The sequence below is a fragment of the Colias eurytheme genome, chromosome 26 (assembly GCF_061535395.1).
Source record: "Colias eurytheme isolate Ceu_HAF_F1 chromosome 26, ilColEury1 Martin Lab GWU primary, whole genome shotgun sequence".
In the NCBI taxonomy this organism is placed as follows: domain Eukaryota; kingdom Metazoa; phylum Arthropoda; class Insecta; order Lepidoptera; family Pieridae; genus Colias; species Colias eurytheme.
The window spans coordinates 7,395,167-7,403,270 of NC_143005.1; positions in this window are offsets into that span (position 1 = coordinate 7,395,167).

An 8,104-nucleotide genomic window follows, 5' to 3' on the forward strand; every position below is an offset into this window, starting at 1 on the left:
TTAAAAATAACTGGATACTTATTTCAGTTCCCAAGTTTGCTTTATATAGATGCCGAATTAAAGTAGCTATACCTCTATGACATTTTTATCACTGAATACTTGAGACCCTAACAATAAAATACCCTAAAAGAGTAAAAAGAGTGTATGGTAAGATCTACTTTTATTAGTTTTGGACTTTACGAATAATAAACACATTGGTAAAAATAAATAAATATTAGGGGTACGGCAGATGCATCAACATCTGTTTTACTGATCGCACTATCTATCTTCCGTGCCAACTTTTAAGATTTCCAAAAATCGACGACGAAATTAAAAAATTTCCAAAAAACGGTATGAAATAAATAAAGCTGTCTACTCACGACGCGATCGCTGTGGCTGACGCGACGCTACTCCTGCATGAGAACCGGCAACCGTCACTTATATAAACACAATAATCCTATTACTAACTAAAGCTTTATGTTTGATTCGTAAAAACATTCACGTGTTTTGATACTTACATATTATTTATCAAAGGACAAGATCAACCCACGTAAACAATGAAGTCATATATTTTCGCACCAATGCTAGAAAATACCAGTGATTTCGAATTGTACGAAGTATTATGTACAATGTACATTGTATTCTCTCTCTATTTCATGGTAGATACGCGTAAAAGACACCGATCTACCTATATGATCTATTATAACTTCTTTTCCGTTATAAGAAAATAATGCATTACCTTCAGAAGTAGATACTATTAATGCGATCATGAAAACTATTTTACCAATACATAGTTACATTAGGTTCTCGTAAAATAATACTTAGGACCTAGGTGATATTTTATGTCACACAACTCTTCAATAGTTTTGATCTCTACTTCTATTCAAATTGCCTGACTGGGAGTCTACCCTTTGGCACGATTGCACGAATTAAGCCAGCTTGCACCGGGGAAGTAGAAACCTACCGGCTACCACACCGCCACAGAAAATTGGCGTGAAATAGTAGAATTCGTATATGTTTTTGGTTCGGTGAGTGGGGGAGCCGGAAACGAATCCTTTTCTTTAGCCTTTATACTCTTTTCCTTGCTTACTTTCGTAAGTCCTTTCATTAACCCTTCCCTCTTTACGTCGTCAATGCATTTGTTATGTCTGCAATGGATCTAACGCCAACTGCAAATGTATTTGGGCGGTTGTAGCGCTTACCATCAGGCCCCACAAATTCAAAATTCAAATTAAGTATATTTATCCAACATCCTTTTCAGACGATAATATTATAAAAAAAAATGCTAAAACATAGTCTTTAAGTACATTTTCAAAACATTTGAGCCAATGTATTTAGGTATTTATAGTCGCGTGATATTCACATGCGCTTCTATTCAACGGATTAAGTGTATCCGATTTCAATATCATACAGATAATGAGTTTAAAGTATAATATGTATGATATAAACATAAGACTATGTAGCGTACGATTTACACAGAATGTAACGGAGACCAATGATTTGACAATTTTTAAGCATAATAATTTAATAGGTACAGAACCTGCGTATTTCGCCATTAAAACAAAAATGTTTGAAGTGCAAGTTTGCGTCATGGCAATACCACAGTATTACCATTATTTCCTACAGTAAGGAATCGCCTTTGATGTCGCGCGATGCCGCCGCCAGCGTAGGTAATTACGCTGCCACACGAAAATACGCTAGGGTTGCAACCACCAAATGGGAAATAAAACAATTGTGATTATTAATATTATGATGAAATCTTTATTCATATGTACATTCAAAATAATTGCGATTATTAAATCTGATGTAATTATTTGTTCATAAATATATAATTACAGATATTGCACTGCTAAATATTATTTACGTGGACACTTTATTTTTGGATGTTCTTAATTGTATATTATAACATTTAACTAAGTAATGCATTCGCATTGGGATGTACAATCTGATTAGAAAATAATGAGGACAACATATACATAGCTTTGATTTTAATTCAACAGATACAATTAATACAATCTTTCTGAAATATTGTTTCCTTCTGGGATTTCAATGTAGATTTACATCCGTAAACCGAACAGTTTGTGCGCGTCATAATAGAATATGTAAGTACCTATGTATAATAAAATTATTACACAAAAAATACGACTGCGTCATCCTTTCGCGCTAGGTAAAGCAAACTAAGCGTGTTTGCTTTACGCGGCCCGCGTCGCCCGACCCCCGCCAGTTCCCCTCCGTTTCTCTGCACAAGTACATTCGTCGCACTACTGTAGGAAATAATGGTAATACTGTGGCAATACCGTCGCGTCATGAAGGCGACGATTTTGGTATCTTTGAATCTTGCCAAAGAAGCTTCACTTCTGACACGTGTGCTTGGCACACACGCTCTTTTTTCATACAAATATAAGAATTGTAATAGAATACAACTAAAAATTAAATAGGCACCAATTAGAAGAAATAAAACAAACACTCAAAATGTACAACTTTATTTTTAAACCATTTACTTACACACCTTTACATTATTTACATACACACTTACAACTAACACTGATTAACTACTTAGACTAATTATAAACATTGACTAATGACTAATGCATATTTAAATCCCTTATTTGATGTTAATTGGTCTAACCACGCCGAAAATACGACTTTAAAATGGTATTGGTAAACTTGTAATGAAAGAAACTGACTTTTAGAGTTAAAAAAAATATTTATTTCAATCTAGGAACTCAGAAAAGTTTATTATACTTAATCTGAATTTCTATTTTCTTCCCTTAGATTACAAAATAAAATACAGATGGAGCATGTCAATCATTTATCGCCCTTGTCAAAGAAAATACGAAATCAAAAACGAATACGTTCCTCCGCTAGTGCTATAGCGATTCTAGTGTCATGCAATACGTCAAAAGGGGTTTGATATTTTAGTAAAAAAATGCTGTCTTGTGATATTAAAACGCTGTAAAACTTGTTCCCGAAAACAAACAAAAAGATAAAACATCGTTTTACAGATTTTCTGTAGATTATTTGGCTTATTTAATTTTGTATACAAATAATAATTTTACAAATACGAAGGAATACAAAACTTCAACGTATGCTGCCAGTATTTTGAAAATGAATTTGCCATTTTTAGGGGTAAAATGGTTAAAAGATATTCGGGGTAGTGCTGTTGGATTTTTCGATCGTGAATGTGATTATTTGTATAGTGCAATAAAAGTCCATGGTCATTATTAGATTATTTTAAAAAGCATTAAATACATTTTTTGTTACTTTTATAAAAAGCGTCGTTTTCGCTTGCGATTTAATTCATGTGAACTCCATGATGGATATGATGAAAATAAATTAATGTCCCGCATTCTCGACTAAAAACTACCGCTATTCGCATTCATATGTTTTGAAAAATAAAAACTTTTTTTAATGTAATTTATTTAATAAATTTAATGTACCTAATTTATTTAATATATTTAATGTAATTTATTTAATAAAAATTGAATAAAATTATTTTGTCCATGTATAACTTTAGTAGATAGGTGCTTTATGTAACAAAATAATTTTTACAATATTATAAAATAATACAGGGTGGCCCGTTTATAGTGGTCCAAAAATTTTTTTCAGCTTGAGAGCATCATGAGTAATCATTTAAAACAAACTTTAGTTAAGCGAAAACTTATGGTTTAGAAATTATGATTTTTTTTTATAAATAATCCGGAGTTTCAATATTTTTGTCACAAAACCACTCTGTTATGAAAACTACTGGACCGAATTGAATGAAATTTGGTATAGGTATAGCGCAATAACCTACCTATCGCACTATAGGCTCATCTTGTGTAAATAATTAGACTGCATTTTTTTATTTTAACTTTTTCCGTAGTTTTTTGAATTTCTCGGCAAAATATGGATTTTTCGAAAAAATCCTGTGAAAAAAAAATGTACCACCAAGATTTTGCTGGTACTGCTAAAAACTACCTTAGCATAGGGTTATTCTTGACACAAAAAATCATAGTTGTCCTTCGATTGTAACATCTTCAAAAACAACATCATGTACATTAAAGCATGGAAATCGAAAAATTACGAAATTTACCATAATTTAATTTTAATCATTTGGAACGGCCAATTTATGTTTAAAGAACCATATATTCCCGTAAAAGTCATTACAAATCAGTATTCACATGGCTATAAAACTTAAAATGAATGAAATAAAATTTTAACCTGCCAGGCAAGATAACTTAACTTTATTCTAATGTCAATTTATTGAGTTTTTTGTTGTTGTTTAGTTTTTATGATTAAATCTTAATAAAAGGTTTGGAGAATTAATAAGACAACATAAATATTAATTAACATATTGTTTATTTTTTACAAAAGGTTTTTGAAATGCCGTCCGCCTTAACTAAACATAATCTGCATTTGCGTAAGAAATTTCTTCGCAGCCTTTTAAATGGCTGCCGGCTTCCTTTAATGGCTGTTATAGCCACTTGAATTTATGCCTATAAATAACCATACATTCATTATACATAGGTACATTTGTATACCAATTTATGGTATTATACCATTTATTACCATAGGTTCATACCTAAAAATTCAAGTGGATATAACAGTCATTAATGAAAGCCGGCAGCCTTTTAATAGGCTGCGAAGAAATTTCTTACGCAGATGCAGATTATGTTTAGCGAAAGGCGGACGGCATTTTGAAAACCTTTTGTAAAAAATAAACAATATGTTAATTAATATTTATTTTGTTTTATTAATTCTCCAAACCTTTTATTAAGATTTAAACATAAAAACTAAACAACAAAAAAACTCAATAAATTGACATTAGAATAAAGTTATGTTATCTTGGCTGGCAGGTTAAAATTTTATTTCATTCAAATAGTTTTATAGCCATGTGAATACTGATTTGTAATGACTTTTACGGCAATATATGGTTCTTTAAACATAAATTGGCCGTTCCAAATGATTAAAATTAAATTATGGTAAATTTCGTAATTTTTCGATTTCCATGCTTTAATGTACATGATGTTCTTTTTGAAGATGTTACAATCGAAGGACAACTATGATTTTTTGTGTCAAGAATAACCCTATGTTAAGGTAGTTTTTAGCAGTACCAGCAAAACCTTGGTGGTACATTTTTTTTTCACAGGATTTTTTCGAAAAATCAATATTTTGCCGAGAAATTCAAAAAACTACAGAAAAAGTTAAAATAAAAAAATGCAGTTTAATTATTTACACAAGATGAGTCTATAGTGCGATAGGTAGGTTATTGCGCTATACCTATACCAAATTTCATTCAATTCGGTCCAGTAGTTTTCATATCAGAGTGGTTTTGTGACAAAAATATTGAAACTCCGGATTATTTATAAAAAAAATCATAATTTCTAAACCATAAGTTTTCGCTTAACTAAAGTTTGTTTTAAATGATTACTCATGATGCTCTCAAGCTGAAAAAAATTTTTGGACCACTATAAACGGGGCACCCTGTATCAAAAACCCGAATTTATATTAAAATAAAAATTAAAACATGACTGCTAATAATTTATGTAGCCTACGTCACTACCACCACAGCTACCTTCATAATTCAGATGATTGCAATGACACCTCACAAGTCACAACTCAAAATCGATCCAACAGCTGTTTATACTGCAGGGCGTGTCAAAGAAATATTATACATACATACCTACACTCGAAAAACATAACCCTCTTTCTTCCGTAGTCGGGCAAAAATTTGGGAAATTTTTCATTATCTGGTAACATAACACGCACACAGAAGCACCGTGTTCGTACAGTGCAACGGCGAAATGACAGCACACATAGCTTTATGGAAATGACGATAAATCATTCGGTTTAGTTCGGCATCGCTCCATCTGAAGTTTCTTCCATATTTTATTTCATAAATAACACAGAAATCTAATGGCCGTAATTCATGAGATATTAGACAATTGATAATGCTTATATATTCTATTATTATATTTTCTACTATAATCTATTATATTATTTCCATGTATTATAATTTAATAGTGACTTATTACTAGGAAAATTAATTTATAAGCTAACGATAAATTTCATAATAACAACATAACTAATATAATTTTTAGCAACGTAACTAGTAACATAGTATTTGCCCTTAATATAATAAGGTACTTATAAATAAAATTACTACAATTTACAAATGAAATGCAATAATCATAAATAGTAAAATTTTGATAATAGTGTGACTTGTATATAAAGTGGTTTCTAGACGATAATGCTAGCATGACATGCGTTTACGTGAATTGTCATGCTGCATGATTCTGCTGCTGCATCAATCAGCTGCCAGAGTTTTGCATGTCATTCATTTCAATTATCGACCGGTGCATTTTTATCAAACGAGCGAATGCTCATTCTAACCCGACTAGGTATATCAAATTCTTTTAGTGTAAACAGACGTAGAGCGTTATTTTGTTGTTCTAAGTGCGTTCGAAAAGATTCTATGCAATGTTCTAATTACTGAACAACACTGAATAAGAGTTTTCGTTTATACTAAAAGATCACGAAATTATGCTCTTGCCACAGAATACAATATAATACTTAGTAGCTAAACGCTACAGAACGGACACTCTCCGCCTCCCGCCAAAATTAAAAACTTACCTCACCCCGCGCGATCGTGATTAAAATGGGCCACATTTTTCTGCAAGGACGATACGCAACGAACATTGACAACATTAATCAAATTGACTTAAAGTAATTTTATTATTTTGGATTTGTGATCATCGTTTTTCATAGAAAATGGTTAGATATTGTGCTGTTTAAGGATGTATTTCAACAGAAAAACGCGAATTTTTTATTTACGCTAGTCAAAAATGTGCCAACCATAAAGCGTTAACACACATTTGCAGTCTCTACAGTGTGACTGTCAAAACGATAATTTTGTATGGAGTGTCCGGGGTGTGCTCTTGCTCTAGGTTATAGTTCGTAAATGCACCGTTAAACAATCATTAATGCATGACACCGCGTGATGCATGTCATGCCGCAATACCTTCTAGGAACCACTATTATTATGTACTTATTTTAAAAGTATTTGACTAGGTGAATTATTCAGAGAAATTGCTTTATGGGTATATAAGGTTTGAGTATTAAAATTGCTACAGTAAACATGATATAAATTAAAAACCAATTTGGCACGATAAAATGCAAATAAAATGACTACCTATGCTATAATATGACATCATTACAGTACAAATAAACTATTCGACAGAAAATCACAAAAATATTGTTGTAAAACTTGCCCTATATATAAAAAAGAATATATTAAAAATGTAAAGAGGGATTATTCTTGCATTAAATTTAAATCATTTAATTGTATTAATTTATTGAAAAAGATAATTCACAATTTTTTTATTGTTAACAGTTGTTTTAATAAAAAATAAAATATATTTTGTAATATTGTTTACAAATAATGATGCCATATTGCTACTGAATCTACAAAAAATAAGTCTTTAATTTTCTGTAGAGGTAGATTAATTCATTTATTCAAAGTATTTTAAACTTTCGTTATGAGCAGCGACATAATTTTTATTTTAAGAATATTTTACCAGTATATCGTGTATTTACTGTTGTATTAACAATAATACAGTTCTTGAAATGATTCACTTCTTTAATAAAACGAATTTATATAAAAAGTATTGTATCGCTTTTTAAAAACGCACTTTACTTTGAACCATCATACAAATACCCATTTTAAACAAGCTTAACATTTTAAATATAACCAAAACAAACAACATATGTTTAATACATACAACATTTTGACCATAGCTTAATGCCCATGCCCTTTACAACATTATGACAATGAATAGAGTTTATGATGACCATAGACCATAGACTATGATCATTTTTTTTTTACTTAAGACTATAATTTTAATGTATTGAAATGTCATTGTGCATATATGTAATCTTATCCAGTATCAATTAATATTCTAACCTGTATAAGGACTAGGACCAACGATCTAAACTGAAAATTAAATTTAATATCAGCCTTAAAATATGGAAAAGTAAAATCAGTATGGACTAGGCAATTTATGTCTTGACTATTTGCGACTGATGGTATGGTGAACTTTTGTTTTTCAAGTATTTATTTAATTTTATTTATATGTTTATTGCA